At 41.3% G+C, this 17,751-nt stretch overlaps 1 long non-coding RNA gene across 2 annotated transcripts in view; it reads left to right on the top strand.

Annotated features, from left to right (window-relative positions):
• Positions 1-2,790: 2,790 nt before the first annotated feature.
• The window catches only part of LOC142830918 (uncharacterized), a 342,722-nt gene continuing 327,761 nt past the window's right edge, over positions 2,791-17,751 (top strand). For both annotated transcript variants that reach the window (XR_012906460.1, XR_012906461.1), the window contains exon 1: positions 2,791-2,873. This is a non-coding gene — a long non-coding RNA (uncharacterized LOC142830918). The remainder of the gene's footprint in view (positions 2,874-17,751) is intronic.

The raw sequence follows: 17,751 nt of genomic DNA, 5'->3' as shown, positions 1-17,751 counted from the left end.
GTGGTTGTCTCCTCCTCCACCTCCGTCCTTGCTTCAGGTACCAGGAGAAGTGGATCCTCTGGTCCACAATACAGACTTCAGACTGGAGTCAGAAACACTACAGTTTTGCCTGCTGTGGCAGCTTGTCTTGAGCTGCCTCTGGTCAGCTCCTAGTGACATAGGTATGCTTACAATCCCTCCCCCTGTGTAGGCACGGCTACGGTGACAGAGGAGTGCTGCCGGTGTAGCTAATGTCATTCAGCGAAGTGGTGATCTTACACTGTCAGAAGAACTCTTCTTGTTGTGTTCGCTGTGCCACCCCTGTGGCATTGTGGTGGCTCTGTAATGTAAACATAGAGACCTAGAAAAGAACTAAGGCTCTTGGCTACTGATTGCTTCTTGTGTTACAGTCTACAGTGGTGCAGCCATGTGGGCAGATATATACTAGGGACTAGTTTGCGATGATGTTAATAAATTAGGTTAGATTACACAGGTTTTAAAGACAGACCTTCAGGAGAGGAAGGCCAGTACATAAACCACATTCCTCATCTCCACTTTACTCCTGGAAAGTGAAGGTGTCTGTTTTGTTTTGTTTCTCTGAGCACAGCAGACATCCTTGTTTACTTCATAGTCCCTGTCCCTATTTGGTCTGCAATTTTGTTGGACATTAGATATGGAGCTAGCTAACAGAACAGTTCAGTAACAAAAATACATCAGTCACAATATGGATACCACAGTATATGAAACCAGAGAGGTATAACTGTCCAAGAAGGGGGAATCGTTCCAAATGCCTTAAACCAAGTATGTGCTATCGGTTTTATCTTACTGTTACATACTGGCATGTCTAATGCCCCTTTCCCTTTAGCATTCCAGTGCTGTCTGTGGATGTGGTGAGAATTACCAGGCACACATTTAATTCTTCACCTTGCTCTAAATCTTACAAAATACATGATGGAATTAGTGGTTGGCTACTACGCTGAAGGTCAATGGGATTTTGACTCCTTTGAAAAAGAGATTGAAGATACTAAATCAGTTAGGTGATGCAATGCTGACTGCTACATCACTTAAATAACATTTTATAATCTGGGCCTTAATTTCTTGAAGTGAGCTTATTGTCAACTGGCCAGTCTTTTTTTGTGTGCAAAAAAACAAAACCAAAAAAGAAAAATAAACAACCCCTCCAAAAAACAAAACAAACAAAAAACTTTGACATAATTTCTTGTTTAATAAAGTACAAATATGTGGAAATGGGGTAATTAAGTGCCTGGCTATCTGATACATTCATCTGCTTGCCAGTCCATTGACTCTTGATGGGGTTCATTAGCAGGGTTTGAATGTAGAAACTGCAGCACCATAACATACCTCCACCACTCAAGTTAAAGACCTATCTCTGTTAGTGGTAGCTAATGACCAATCTCTGTTAGTTGGTAGGCTGTTTTCCTGGTGTGAACCCACCCTTTGCTGGTATGTATGCCTTCCAGTGTGATGTTTTTTACATGCACAAAATGGATTGCTGTATAGGTTGTCCCCGGAATCTTAGGATGCCCCTAAAAAATAACAGTTGATGCACATTTCAGTCTTGGCAGACTGCAGTTTCATAACTCCTTCTAAATAAGAGAGCCCATGGCCTTAAGTTATTCAATGAGCTTTATAATTGTATCTATTTAAGGATTTAAAGACAGATCTGAAGTGTTTACATCCTCATTATCTAGGGTAAAGAATGAATTCACTTCCCAAGGGAAAATCTGTATTCTTTGCTGGGAGTTTAATAAGTTAAAGATTAAATGATCTGCCTTTGAACTCTTTAAATTCATGTTGGTTTATATTAGGGTCTAGAGGTTAGCACTGCTTTAGAAGCCTTCTTCAAAAGAATAAAACAAAGCTGTCTATGGCTGTATTGTATCTAACAAGTGTGCTGGGAAGAAATCTGCTTGGGCAGCTTTTTAATGTCAATTACATTTTTGTCTAGAAATGGTGAAGATGAAGTAGATTAATGAAAACAGGACACCAAGAGAGAAGATTTTTGAAAACATTGTGATTTAAGGAGTAATGGACTGAAATTTAGGGAATGGTAAATAGGTGTTATGGGCCCAGTTCAGAAGTGACTTAAATGTTGCACATTGATCAAACGTACTCTTACATAAGCAAAAAAGTGATTGCTTGAAGCCTTTAGCATCTGAAACCAGGGCTGGTAACCGATTTCCCTGGGCGATATGGTGGGGTCTTGGCTCTGGGCTTCCTTGGAAGAGGCAGGGCTTCAGGTGAAGGAAGGGGCAGGGGCTAACCTCCTCCAGCCAGCCCTCAGTGTTGCTTGGACTATGCCTTGTGGGACTCTGGTGGAGATTTTAAAAATCCCGGGGCTCCAGCCTCTGCTGCTGCTGCCGCTGCCACAGTAGTGGCAGTGGTAGCTTGGAGTCCTGGGTCCTTTTAAAACAGTGGGCCCTGGGGCAGCTGCCTCGCTTCTCCCCTCTCCCCCATCAACAGCCTTGCTCTCAACATCTTTAAATCCTTTATGCTCGCTCACAGAAATGAGCCCAAATTCTGTCTCTCTTCCTGCTGCCAGCATGAGCGCGCCACCTTGGAACCTGTCTTTACAGACTTTGCCTTCAGTACGGTGGTATGGTCATAAAACCTCAATGAAGATGGGACAACCACCACAGCAGATGCATCAGTGCAGCTGCTATTCCCAGCTTGGTCCCACAGGGCTGTTATCTAATCTTCAGCAGCTGCGCATCAGTTGTTCACTGACATCCTCTCAGGAACTCTTAAGAGTTGCTGAGGAAACTGTACAAAGCAATTCAACAATCTTGGATAGGAAGTTGAAACTGCTGGGGAGAAATTTACAGCAGGCAGAAAATAATTACTGGAGCTGAAACTTGGCTAGGATGCAGCAGGTTAGCATTGCTTTTGAGAAGTATGGTGGGATCTCTTGTAGCCAGAAGTGTTTGGGACTGTGCTATTATATATAATTACATGTTGTTACTTTAATGTGGCAGGAAAGCCTGTGTTTTGGGAGTTAATGGGCTAGTGTTCTAGTTCCAGCTCCTTGCATTGTGTGATTTATCTAGTAATTCTGCCTGTTGTCTGCTGTACTTGGATCCGTTACAGCCTGATTCTGTGCAGCTTGTCTGTTGGGATGACAGGATAAGAATATACATACTTTCAGTCACTATCTGCAGGAATTCCAGTATCCTTAAACTAAGACAAATGGAAGATGCAAAATGGAAATAGCAGAATGCTAGCCTATGAGAACTGGACACCTATGAGTTACTGTCTCTGGAGTTGCATTAATAACAGAATTCCCCAGGGAATCCTGTATTAAGCTTGCTAAAAGAAAAGTGGATTACAGCAATGGAGAAAAATTATTCATGTATAGATGAAAGTGAGTACTAAGGAAAAAGTAAATATTTCAGTTTTTCTAATCTACAAGAAATCATCCAAACTCCTAGGCTGACTGTAAATTAGCTCAATTAGCTGTTGCCTGAAGGCTGGGAATTGATGAATTTATGTTTAGGAAGGAAATATTAGGTACACCCAACACTCCAACTTGTGTGTTGTAACAGCTGAGGAGTTCAGTGATAGTTATGGTGTAGATGGGATTTAGGTGGTTGGCTAATGCTGCCACCAACTAAGTATGGACCCAGGGAGTGGAGCAGGCTCCTACTCTGCTAGCTAGCCTGTTCCACTGCCCATGCCGCAATGTCACCAGTGCTATCTTTAGCATGCTAGTTTGAACTGAGTTAGTGCGTGTTTGGCTGATTGGGCTGGGAGGCATGCTGCCAGCCGCAGTGTACACGTGCCCTAAATGTCATTAGTAATGCCATATCCCTTTTGTGCAGATGTTACTTTGACCCTCTTTTTCCCTGCTCTGCTTACCACTGTTTACACCTAACCTTGCGTTCTCCCTTCTTTTTACTCTTTCATGCAGCTCCTTCCTTTGGAATCTATCTATTGATCTCCTTTCCCATTTAAATAACCTGACTCTATATTAAATATGCTTGCTCTTTCTTAAAACTGTTCATCCCTAAGGACTCATGATACAAACATTGTATCCAATGTAATTTTTTTTGTTTCCACTGTGCATTTCATGGTATCCCCTTTTTGTTTCAGATCATTAAAGTGTCTGCAATAGTTCAGTAGCTATGGTTGTTGTGACAATCAAAACAACAACAACAAAACCCTAATTAAATAGCATTGTGGAGAATATGTAAGAGTTTAAAAAAATTATCCCATGCTAGTCCAAATGGCTTTTTTCCATACAAACACTGCTGATTTGTTCCTTCTGAATATTAACCAATGCAGCATAGATCGAGATTTAAAAGATTTATAGGGTTCAAATGTTTTAGAGCACTTCATGTTTCAATCCACTGTATTTCGGGGGCAAATAGGTGATTATATGAATCATATACTGGGAAATTATTACTAGGCAAACATTTAGGTGTGCAGCATCTTTCATCTTGCAAGCTTTTTACTGTATTGAATTAAAAAACTAGATAGAAGCCTTAATCTCTATAATAAAATATGTACATTATATCACATACCATTCTAATGTTCAAATGTTCTCGTAATCAAATGTTCAAAACCTGCAACTTGTATTCTTCTTGTTTCCTCAGGGATATTCTTTATGTTGCAGCTTTATTCTCTGTCTAGCTTGGTTGGGCTGGTCTCTTGGGTTATGTCTACACTGCAGGGCTAAAGTTGAATTAAGCTACACAACTTCAGCAACGTCAACTGCATAGCTTAAGTTGAAATACCTTAACTCAGCTTTAGGCGCTGTCTACAAAGCAGGAAGTTGAAGGAAGAACCCTCTTCCTTTGACTTCCCCTGCTCCTCACAAAATGAGGGTTACAGGTGTCAAAATAAAGGCTTGTAGTAACACACTTGGTTATTTCTTGTGTATTCCTCCTTGTCACTGTATTCTGTGGGCAACTCCCAGAATTTTATCCTTGTGTTTTATGGTTTGGGGTATGAATCTAATAGTTAAAAGTCTGGAGATACCTGGCACTATATAATAGAACATTAATTACAGATATGTATTATGTCATTTTGGCAATGTGGAATATGCTACAAGAGGCACAGTTCTTTCTTATGGAGCCGTACGTCAGAGGTGCAGTGTGTTGTCTAGTGTTTTGAATGATGATCTTTTAGCAAGAGATTTTTGCATTAGTTGTTTTGAAACACCTTTCTGCACCTTAATTAAAGGGTCACAGAAAAACTTCAAAAGCAGGTTAAGACTGGAAAAATTATAACCCTCTTAACTGGGTGCTGATTGGTGTCAGGACCCCTTTGAATACATAGAATAGTAATAAATCTTAAAATTAAAGTTTTAATTAACGAATAATTAAAAATAGTTTTAGAAAATAGAGATAACATATTGGAAGATTCCATCTGTGAGGTGATGGAAAGTTTCCATTGCCGAGAAATAGCTGATGATATTTAAAAAAAAAAAAGTAATTCCATATCCAGTGATTCTGCTTCTGGCAGGCGAATGACTTAACAAAAAGACCTGTACTTTGATAGTTGAAGGCTCCATAGGGATACATTGGACTTCTGGTAGCTACCAGGCATGTGGGGCTAGAATTAACAAATGCTAATCTCTGGAGGCTGATTGGCTGAACCTGAGTGAGCTACAATAAAATAAGGATGGCAGCAGATAGTCTAAAGCTCTTAGTGGGATCAGAACCTGGAGGGCAACAGAATCTGCAAGATGCTTGTGCAAAAGAAGCCACCAAAGAAGCAGTAGCGGCAGCAGCAGTAGAACCCCCACAGTATGCTTGCCAACAAATTAAAGTACAGTAAACTTCTGATAATCCGGCACCTTTAGGACCCAGGGGGTGCCGGATTATCAGATATGCTGGACTACCGGAAGGTGGGGGGGCTAACAGGGGTCTGGGGTGGAGTGGGGGGGGATGCGCCCCTTGCCACTGCAGGACCAACCTGACAGCACCCCAGCTACTCTGTCCCAGACTTCCCCAAGTCAGCTCCTGCTGAAACTGACCAGCAGCTGACTCCGGGAAGCCCTGGGCAGAGGGGCCAATATACCAAAATAATAGTCTAGTTTTCCTTGTACTTATAGACCTTGTTCTGAGTTGCAAAAAGAACAGTAAAAACTTAAAAAAACAACAAATAGTCTAATAGCACTTTAAAGACTAACAAAACATGTAACTTGTATCATGAGCTTTTGTGGGCACAACCCACTTCTTCAGATGACTGGAGTAAGGCAAGGGTCTGTTTTGGGACCCGTACTGTTCAATATCTTCATCAATGATGTAGATATTGGGATAGAGAGTACGCTTATTAAGTTTGCAGATGATACCAAACTGGGTGGGGTTGCGACTTCTTTGGAGGATAGGGACATAATTCAAAATGACCTTAGCAAGTTAGAGAAATGGTCAGAGGTAAACAGGATGAGGTTTAATAAAGAGAAATGCAAAGTGCTCCACTTAGGAAGGAACAATCAGTTCCATACATACAAGATGGGAAGCGACTGTCTAGAAAGGAGCATGGCGGAAAGGGATCTAGGGATCATAGTGGACCACAAGTTGAATATGAGTCAACAGTGTGATGCTGTTGCAAAAAAAGCAAATATGATTCTAGGTTGTATCATCAGGTGTGTTGTAAGCAAAATTCGTGAAGTCATTCTGCCGCTCTACTCTGCACTAGTTAGGCCTCAGCTGGAGTACTGTGTCCAGTTCTGGGCGCCACATTTCAAGAAAGATGTGGAGAAATTGGAAAGGGTACAGAGAAGAGCGACAAGAATGATTAAAGGTTTAGAGAACATGATCTATGAAGCCAGGCTTCATGAACTGGGCTTGTTTAGTTTGGAAAAAAGAAGATTAAGGGGGGACATGATAGCGGTTTTCAAATATCTAAAAGGGTGTCACAAGGAGGAAGGAAAAAATTTGTTCCTCTTGGTTTCTGAGGACAGGACAAGGAGTAATGGGCTTAAAGTGCAGCAGGGGAGGTTTAGAGTGGACATTAGGAAAAAATTCCTAACGGTCAGGGTGGTCAAATATTGGAATAAATTGTCAAGGGAGGTGGTGGAATCTCCCTCTCTGGAGATATTTAAGAACAGGTTAGATAGACATCTGTCAGGGGTGGTGTAGACGGAGCTTGGTCCTGCCTTGAGGGCGGGGGGCTGGACTCGATGACCTCTCGAGGTCCCTTCCAGTCCTATTATTCTATGATTCTATGATTCTAACACACACAAATCTATTAGAGAACACTTTAATCTTCTTGGACACTCATTAATGGATCTCCAAGTTGCTGTTTTGTTTCAGACCAATTCCACAAGCCAAATACGCAGAGAAGGATTGGAGCTTAACTTCATTCACAAGTTTAATTCTTATGCTAATGGTTTGAATCTGATATCAGATGGCTTGAAAATTATCAATCAACCAAACAATGAAGATGCTAATGGTTCTTGATGTCTGTGTAGAATCTGGTGTTAGTCATCTTCCTTTCCAAGTGCAAATTTATGGTTCTTATCAGCCTCTTGTAACTATTTAGTCTTTGAGATGCTACTAGACTGATTGTTGTTTTTTTAATTTTTCCTGTTACATCCTCACTCCTATCTATCCCCCATAAGCTATCCCCCTGGAGTTTATCTACTCAGTCTTTTTTTCTTCCTCCCCTTTAATCCCCCCCCCCCCCCACCTCCCTCCTTCCCTTATTTATTCTTGGATCTGGACTTCCAATACTCTGGTCATCTGAAGAAGTGGGTTGTGCTCACAAAAGCTCACGATACCATCTACATGTTTTATCAGTCTTTAAGGTGCTACTAGACTATTTGGTAAGTTTTTCCTGTTACAGACTAACTTGGCTACCCCTCTGAAGCAAAAAGAACAGTGTAGGAGTCATGCCTAACTTTAACAGTGGGTAACTCTAACAATGTCTGAGGAGCAGTGCATAGTTATCTATAACGGTTGTACTGTATCATCTAATTTTTTGTTGCCTTTCATAGAATTGTTGAACCAAACATTTGAGGTAAAATTAAAGGGGAATCAGAATGCAAAATAATCTGGAAAAATACCGAACATTGCCAGGCAAAAACAGCCTTTGTCCATTTTTACTGAGTAATACACCAATAATCCTTATCTTTTAGAAAACATCCTTTGTGTAACACCTAATGATCTAGACATTAGAATTTTGTGTAATGTTTGGTACTCAGGTTTTGGAATTAAACCATTTACTTTCTCTTCTGGCTTTATTGGAGATTGTAGAAGGAAGTATGACCTTGGAGTTAATTGTAGAACAGATATTTTTGGCAATAACAGAAAGAACAGTTCTTTGGAAGGACAGCTTACTTGAAATGATAGATCAAACAAAAGTTCAATTTGGTTTAGGGAACAAACACTGATAATTCTAAGTATATCCTAGTCCTAACATTTTAAAAAGATAGTATCAAATTATTTGAACAACAAATGGAAAGTGTGGTTTGTTTGGGTTTTTTTTTTTTTTTTGGTTTGCAATACAAATCTTACAGAAAAAAAAATCATACATAAAATGATTTTAAAATCCAACAAAATTTTGCTATGGGTTGAATCTCTCTAGTCTAATGCTCTCTGGTCTGGCAATGTCTGTGGTCCAGCATGTTTTTAATTATCTGTTTGTCCACTTATGGATGTGGCTGTTTCCCATAAAGTGCGAACCCATAAAGTTTGTTTAAAACCACCGGTCCTGGCTCTGTGTTCTGTGCTGGTATTTAGTTTTAATTTACCCCAAATATCCTCTAAGAGCCCAGCAAACAGTGGAAGTGTTGGTAATGTTGCTAGACTATATTTACCTCCTATGGTCTGGAAAATACTCTGGTTTTGTACCAGTTAGGTCCCAAGAATGCCAGACTAGAGAGATTCAACCAGTAGTAGTAAATGAGTAGGCTAGAATAAAACTGGCCAATCTATACTATGATTAAAGGCAAATCAACAGCAAAAAGTGGTATATGGTTAATGTATGTGTTAGCACTATGGCAATGTATAAAATACCTTGTCTTTGCAGACACTCTGGGCCCCAAGGAGTGTGCAATCTAAGATGACTGATGAGAGGTGGGAGAAAGGATGCATCATACAGACAATGTGATCAGGGTGATGATTGGGATGCATCTTAACACCTCTAAGTCTTTTTTCTCTTCTGGCATTAGGATGAGTTGTGGGTGTAAAGTTGAGCTCTTCAATAAGAGACTGGAAAATGAAAGAAGTAATCAAAGTGTGTGGAATTTGCAGAGTGATTGTGTGGGTAAGGGTTCTTGCACTGAGATGGGAGCTAGCTGAGGGAAGCTTGCATTTACTATTCTGGGATGGCTCTTTTAGAACTGGGATAGATTAGGCTTTTCTAATTTCATATTACCTCTGTGAGCTCAAACCTACTGTTTGTCTGGATATCACTGAACAGAGTGCTAGGCACTATGAAGAGTAACATTTGTGGCTGTGCCCTCTGATGAGCTGAAGCACCAGGGTTGCCAGAAGTTTTTTTGTTGTTGTTTTTAAATAGGGTGGAGATGAAAAGAGTGTCTTGGCCCCTAGGGAAAAAGGACAAGAGGGGAATAATAGAGAGAGATGGGAGTAGAATTGGGAGGAGCTAGGACAGGGGTCGGGAACCTAAGGCCCAGGGCTGGATGCAGCCCTCCGTGTGCCTTGATCTGGTCTCTGAGGCTCAGGACTCTCTTCTCAGCATTGAGGAGTCCATGCTGGTGCTTCAGTCTCCCAATCCCATGAGGCTGGAGAAGACAAAATCTACAAGGCTTGGCCTCCCAAGGCTCTGGTGTGCAAGGGGAATGTGGGGAATGTCTTCTTCTCAGTCAGGGACCACATTAGTGAGGTGGGGGTGGGGTTTTTTTTGTTTTTGCTTCTCACTTCTGGGGCCGCCAACTGATTTTGTTTTCCTGTGGGTCAGCAGTCCCTGACCCATAAAAGGTTCCCCACCCTTGAGCTAGTAGCTGTCGTCTCTATAGGATGACAATCACACTTTTACATAGGTTAGGCTGGCTTAGCTGCTGATTTGCGAGCATGGCTAGGAAGACTATCAAGTAACAAGATGTCCGAAACAACCCCTCAGATTGGCGTTTATCACTGTTGCTCTTGCATATGATTCACTTTAGCATTTTGTGTGAGCACTGGGATTGCTTAGACATGGACTTTTCTCTTATACCACTCCAGTCAACTGCCCAATGAATGCTCTCAATCTGATGGATAGCCTGTGCTGAAGGTTTAGATGCAAAAATAAGTATGTTGGTCTTTAAGACACCATAGGACTCTGTGACAGGGTGTACCAGCCCTGCACTAACTGGAGTCCTGCCCCCACAGCCCTGCTTGGACTGCAGCCCAGGTATAAAGGCCTGGAGAGAGGCTCGGTCTGGGCTGGCTGCTGAGGAGGAAGGGGGTACTAGCAGAGCTCTGAGAGGTCAACGGCCAATGGGACCGGACCTGGGGACCAGCCCGTGAGACACCGGAGATACTGCTGAAGGTCTGGAGGAAGGACCCTGGAAGAAGTCCAGGGTGGGAAGTAGCCCAGGGTGGGAGATTGTATCCCAAGGAGCTCAGTATGTTGTGGTGGGATTCCTTGCTGAGTGAGCAGTGGACCATGCTACTGCTAATAGGTCCTTGGGTTGGGGCCTGGTGGAGTAGAGAGGGCCTGGGTCTCCCTCCTCCACTCCTCAATTCCCAGCATGACGCATCTGCTGCGAAAGACTCCAGCTTCTAGGCTGCACTGCCCCATTGGGAAAGGCTTTTGATATTGATGTTGGATACTAGGCCGCTCTGCCCCAGCAAGAGGGCCATTTGCTAAAGACTCCAGCTGCTAGGCCACACTGCATCGTGGGCGGGGCGGGGGAGGCTTTTGTTGTTGACGTTGGCTACTAAGCTGCACTGCCCCAGCGAGAGGGGCGTGAGTTTAGAACTGCAGTAGAGTTCCAGTACGTTTGGGGTTGGGGCATAGTTCCAAGAACCCCATGGACATGACAACTCCCTCTGGGGGAGGGATGAGTCATCACCTTGTGACAGACTCCTCATTGTTTTTGCTGAAACAGACTAACTTGGGTACCTCTTTGATGCAAGAACAGCTAGTGGCAGAGAAAGGTGGCACTTCTGAGAGATTGTTGCTTAAGTTGCAGGAACCAAAAGTAAACTTTATAGGAGGAGAATAAATATAATCTGGATGTAATTGATCAATGATCTGCTTGGTTCCTCAGCACCTTCATACTGATTTTTCCCCAACTCTCTTTCTGTCTTGGGATCATTGATCATAGTATCATAGCATCATAAAATACTAGAGCTGGACGGGACCATGAGAGATCATCAAGTCCAGTCCCCTGCCCTCATGGCAGGACCAAGCACCATCTAGATCATCCCAGATAGATGTTTATCCAACTGCTCTTAAATATCTCCAGTGATGCAGATTCCACATCCTCCGTAGACAATGTATTTCTTATGCAGTGTTGCTTTATGCAGTGATCTAATGCTTTATGCAGTGTTGTGGATGGGTCAGTCCCAAGATATTAGTGAGACAAGATGGGTGAGGGAATATCTTTTATTGGACTGACTTCTGTTGGCTAGACCTCAGGGAGCATTCTGTGTAGCTTCAAAGCTTGTCTTTCGCACTGACAGAAGTTGGTCTGATAGAAGACATGACCTCACCAACCTAGTTGCTCTAAAAGAGCTGTACTCAGGCCTTCTTTTCATATAACCCTTGGATGACTCAATTCTCCATTTACATAGACTGGTAAGTGCAAGGTGCAATGGCATGTACTAAGAAGAGGGCCACTAATTATTGCTGAACAACAGCATGCATGGCTTATATCTTCGGCTTTACGTTCATTGCACCGTAAAGCTCTTGATTGATTTATAAAGAGAAATAAAATGAATAGTGGGACAAAGCAATCCACTATCCAGTCAATTGAAACAATATAAATAAAAATACTAAGCAACTCTAGGAAGCTATGTTTTCATTTCAGATGCATTTTTTGCACAGGCTCTCAGGTATAAACAACCCACTGCAATTATTCAGAATTATCCACTATTCTTTAGAGCTAGTACGAAAGGTGATTTGGCAGAGACTTTGCAAATGACTATGGAGAGTTATTCATGGGAATTGATATAATTTATCATTTGTGAGTATTTGGGCAACAGCTGGTTTATTTGTGAAAATGATATCAAATTCCAGATGTCTTGTGGCTTTTAGCATGAATGATAGTTCGGCCAAAAGTCTGTGCCAGATGCTTATGGCTGGCTGTTTATTTCCTGTTAGCCTCCTGGTTTTGTTTTTAGTAGTTTCTCATCAAATGACAAAGCAGAACTAATACTATGTGACTGCTTTGAAACCCCCTTTGCAATTTACCCTGGCTACATTTGATACAATTAGTTTGCACAGCACCCTTCCGTAGTGGATCTCCTGTTCATCTTAATCTTTTTAGGCACTGGCCCTTCTGCAATGGTGGTCCTCTTGATGTGGAATTTGCCACTTCTTCTGTCCCTAGTCACCTATAATCCATTTTCACATCCTCACAACCTTTTCAAACTCTTGCTTCTGCAAGTGTGTGTTCCATGTAACCAACAGGGATCTTTTTAAACTTTCCACCTTCCTCTTGCTTTAGGGTGGGGCCCTCTCTATATTGATTTAAAAGCCTTTACCATCCTGTTATGCAGCATCTACAAGCACTGTGGTGGAGATGGATCAGAAATATAATTATTGTGGTTAGTTGTTTGTAATATTGTGGCTCACAAAAGTATGCTAAGGGCTTTTATAAACCAGTTAGAACTGGTCTCTTTCCCTGACAAGACTTCGGTTTCACATATCTACATATCAAGTAGTGGTGGGAAGAGGTGAGGAAGAGTATTAATAGCCACGAGGCCATATTACTGTAGCCGTCATAGACGCATCTAGTGGTCCAATGACCACATTTTAAGAATTGGTCTTTAAAGTCTTTTCTTGGTATCTAGGAATAAATGAACCTTAAGGGACTGAATGATATTAGGACAGTGACTTGAAGATCATCAATGGCTAATAATTGTTTTTTTGGATCAGATCAACAGTAAGCAGCTCTTCTAAAATGCCCTTTTCTGGGGCATGTTCTTGCCCTGGTTTTCCTTTCATGCATAACTTCTATAATTTTAAGCATGAGACACCGCTGTTGCTTTTCTGTAAGATTTAAGGCTGACTTTATTAGACATTAGAGATGTTACACTAACATCTATTTACTGTCTATATTCACTTGTGCAGGCACTCCCTGAAAATAGAGTTCTTTAAGGCCATGTGTGTATTTGGAACTAATGGTGTGATCTCAGTTTGCATAGACCTTGTCATGGCTCCTTCTCCACTCTGGCACAATAAATGCAGAAGTGGGGGCCCGCAAAAATACCTCAAAACCTTATCTACCAGGCTTTGGTATAAAACTTCCCCCCAAAATCTTAACAATCTAGATTTTGGGAATAAAATGCCACTGCCCCCACCCAAATATTAATAAAGCAACCAGGGAGAGCCTACTTGGGAAATCTCACCCCTAAAGTACAAACCAGGACATAAAAATGAACCAATAACGGGTTAATAAAAAGAAAAGAGAAAGAACTTTTATTATCACCACAATATTCCTGTTGTAAGCATAATGCCTAGATGGAACAGTAACAAAATAATATACTTATGGAGGAGAAATTTACCATGGGCCAGGAACTTACTTACAAAGGAGAGCAAAACCCATGTTTAAATACACAGACATCAGATCCCATTTCCCAAACCATAAAACAATAATACCTAACAGATTTATCTAAACTTTATCCTACTTACAGACTGTAAAGAGTATTTTCTTAGAGGGAGACATCCTGTCCCCTTCAATAGCTGGAGAGAAACTGCCCAGAGACAAAGGAGGGAAACCCCAAAATTCCTTTGTCCTAGTTTGAAATTCCTACCTACATTCCTATTGGCCAACTCTACCTGAGTTAGGTATAGTTAACCCCTTAGTCCCCAGGCTGCTGGCTAACCCTCATGATCATGACAGACCTGCTTACACTAACCTTTACCTTGCATAGCCCAGCTGCCTTTACTCAAATTCAGGGCTACTCAATATGCAGCCCATGGGCCTCATGTGGCTTGAAGCCCGTTCGTTTGTGGCCTGCGGGCGAGAGCCAAAACAAAAAAGTAGTCAATATAATGATCTTCTGTTGATATGCTTTTTAGTAGTTAAATTCCTGGACTGTCATTGCTCATTAAAAGTGCTGTCGTATGGGTGGAAATCTGGTAAATACTGTATTTTATTAATATTAGCAGAACTGACTTAAGTGAGGCGTGTGTGTTGTGTAGTCTTGTTTAATCTTTGTAGTCATGCCCAGGGCTCGACAAATAATACAATGTACACGCCCGTGGCGAGTACATTGTAACCCGGAAGAGCTGGGTTTGGGCAATCTGCGCATGCGCAGATCGCCGGACAGCGCGGCTGGCGAGCGGGGCTCGCTGCGGTTCGGCAAGCCCTGGTCATGCCTATCAGCATGAAAGAAGATATCTGCATGTATATGCAACCACACTTAAGTTGCGGCCCTCAGCATGTGCTGTGAGTATCATTGGGGCCTGCAGGGCTTCCAAAGTTGAGTAGACCTGCTATAATTGCATAAGCATCAGTGAAATGAATGCCTGGGAAGTGTATCCAGGTGGCAAATATTTGTGAGACCGTATACATCAACATATGAGTAAACTAATGAGGTCAGCACAAGTAACAAGTAGCTTTTATTTGTTCTGCTTGCTGCACAAGGCCAAGGCAAAATAATCATAAATAACAAAAAAGTGTGTGAGATACGGTATAGAAACAGAACTCAGCCATATTTCTTAAAGTAGCCAACTCTACCATTTCTTTTTCAATAACTTTTGAGCTGAGAGCGAGTCAATAATGCTTCAGTGTCTTCAACTGATTTTTGCGCATTTTACTATAAATATTCAATAGGCCTAAGAGTGCTATTGTGATTGGTGCATAAAGGACAGTAGATGATCTCAGGAAAAAAAACCAGCATACAAAAAGGGGCAGGTGTTGCTAGAATGAAAGAAGTTCTTTGCTCTACATACTAACTCCAAGTAAATGTTGATAACCAGTTGAGACCATGTAAAATTAACCCTTGGAAATCTCTTGGATCTGTTGATATTGCTTGCTAGACTGTTAACACAGAGGGCGGTAGAGATCAGAGCTGAAGAATATTGTAGAAAAGTATCTGCAGGTTCTTGTGTGAATAACATGAATGAATTGGATACATTGGCATTCATGATTCCACTACTCATGCTTGGAGTCACGGTTTTTTTCACACTAACATTTGGGGAAAGCTGTGCTTATGCAGGTAACTGAGTGTTTGATCCTGAATTCAGGCATTCACACCAGGGGTTATGAAACGTACCATCGTGTAAAAGAGAGCTAAAGAAATATCATGTGACTTCTCTGATCTATCACACAGCTCAAACCCAGTATGACTTGATACCAAATGAATATCTGTAACAAGATTCCTACTGCCTATTCACCAGCAGAAGTTTGCTTTTTTTGTTAAAAAAGGGGGTTCATACAATTCCAAAGAATACCCCAATTATTTAAAAAACCAAATATCTATCAGCAAACACTGGTGACTCCTTATATTTCTAATATGATGTGTTAATTTATAAAAAGTAATATAGCACTTTAATTAAAGCTCCTGTTCTTTGGTAGAACTTGTAGGGAATAAAATTCTGACCTTGCTTCAGGGTATTAATAATAGCTAGCTGTTTTATAGCACTTTTTCCTCCACAGATGGCAAAGTGCTTTGCAGAGGTTGTGAGTATCAATATCTCTGTTACACTGACTGGAGGGGAAATGGAGTATAGAGAGGTGAAAAGATTTGCCACACACAGGTCAAGAGAAGATACCAGGTCTCCCAACTCCTCCTAATTTAGAGCCCTGAGCCCTGGCTATTTTCCACAGGTACCCAAATGAAAATACAATAGGCTGGATTTAAAGACAAATATCTGTTTTGATGTTCTCTTATGGGAACTTACACCCTACTGCGGTATTTTAGATGGCTGGTGACAGACTTCGCCAGGCCCTGGTCAATGTACGTACGTGGGGGGGGGAGGAGGGGAAGTCCTCAGCTCTGGACCCCCCCAGGAAGGGACAGGACTTGGGCCGAAGGGGTGAGGCTAGGGGCAGCCAGCCCTGGTTGCCTCCCGGATTGTGCTGCACTTGCCCCAGCCAGCCCTTGGTGCTGCCCAGACCATGCTGCGCAGGGCTCCAGTGGTAATTTAAAGTGTCTAGGGTTTAGTCTTTAACAAGAGAGCAGATTACTAATGTTGGCTTGGATGCTGTGTCATTTTGTTACCACACAGATCTCTCTCTCTCTCATAACAAAATGACAGAGCATCCAAGATATAGTCCATATCTATCTATCTATCTATCTATCTATCTATCTATCTATCTATCTATCTATCTATCTATCTATCTATCTATCTATCTATCTATCTATCTATCTATCTATCTATCTATCTATCTATCTATCTATCTATCTATCTATCTATCTATCTATCTATCTATGGTGTGCTCAGGCTGTATGTAGCAAGGGAAGACAAATGTGATAACCAAATAGTATTGATTTGAGGATGTTGACTTGTAATAGCTTCCACTGTTACTGCCTCACAGGGGGTGATGGTGGTAGCTCTAATTAGTCAGTGTTTGCAAAATACCTTGATGAAATGTGCTCAGCCTTATTACTGCCATGCACATTTGAGTCTTAACAGAACTATTTGTGTTGGAAAGGATTGCTACTGCGTCACAAGATTCATTTATTTCTCAACAGCCATCGTAGACATAGTTCGGATTTGAATAGCTTCAGTGGTTATGATTCAAGAGCCTCTCCTTGGCTTCTTGTCCCTTTGCCCAACTGTTCCCATACTCTCTTTCCTAATGCTACTCTGAATTTCACCTGTTTTCCTTTCAGTTCATTTATTGCCTTTTATTGTTCTGTATCCTCAGTGAAAAGTTGAGCCTGTTCTAATCATAACATGCGGAATATAGTTGCTTAAAGTTAGTCAAAATGATGATCTTTTGTGAAAAATGTTCACTATTTGTCCAGCCATTCTGATTGTTGTATTGAAGGTGGTTATTCTCTCTGCCATTTTTCTCTTGATTCGACATGCTTTGTTTTTATTTAGATATTAATAGCAATTTTTCAAAGATGCAGGGGACCATTGTGATCACTGTAGTCTGACTTCCAGCATAACAGAGGTTATATAATTTCACTCAATGAAAGTTATAAACACTGTTTCTGCACCAAGGCTGTAAGTAATGGTATTGACATATGAGTTGGACCAAAGACATTTCTATAGGGATTGAAAATAATTCTTTAGATGATATGCCTATTTTTATGCTCTGATGTTGCATTTAATAACCAGGAATAGTGGACTGCATTAACTGCAAGCTGGACTAAATAGTGGCAAACTGTTGTTTCAATGTAACCAAAACTGGGATGATTTTGTTCATGTCCCCAAAACTTCAAGATATAATTCTATGTTCTTGAAGTCATGCAGTTTAGATGGAGATGGACAGACTTGTTGTGCCATACATTACAGCACTGCGTAGGAGGCTTTCTCTCTCTCTCTCTGTGTGTGTGTGTGTATTATAACTTTGCATGTACAGCCGACTTTAATATCTGCTTGCAACATTCAGTAGTCCTGGACCTAATACAACATGTGTTCTCTGGAAGATATAAAACTGAATGTGCTTCTCTATGTCATCTCTTCATTTGTATCAGAATTAATACAGATGATTAACTAAAAGTTATTAAG

The sequence above is a fragment of the Pelodiscus sinensis genome, chromosome 11 (assembly GCF_049634645.1).
Source record: "Pelodiscus sinensis isolate JC-2024 chromosome 11, ASM4963464v1, whole genome shotgun sequence".
NCBI lineage: Eukaryota > Metazoa > Chordata > Testudines > Trionychidae > Pelodiscus > Pelodiscus sinensis.
The sequence above is the reverse complement of the archived record's forward strand: the minus strand, read 5'-3'. Positions and strand labels throughout refer to the sequence as shown.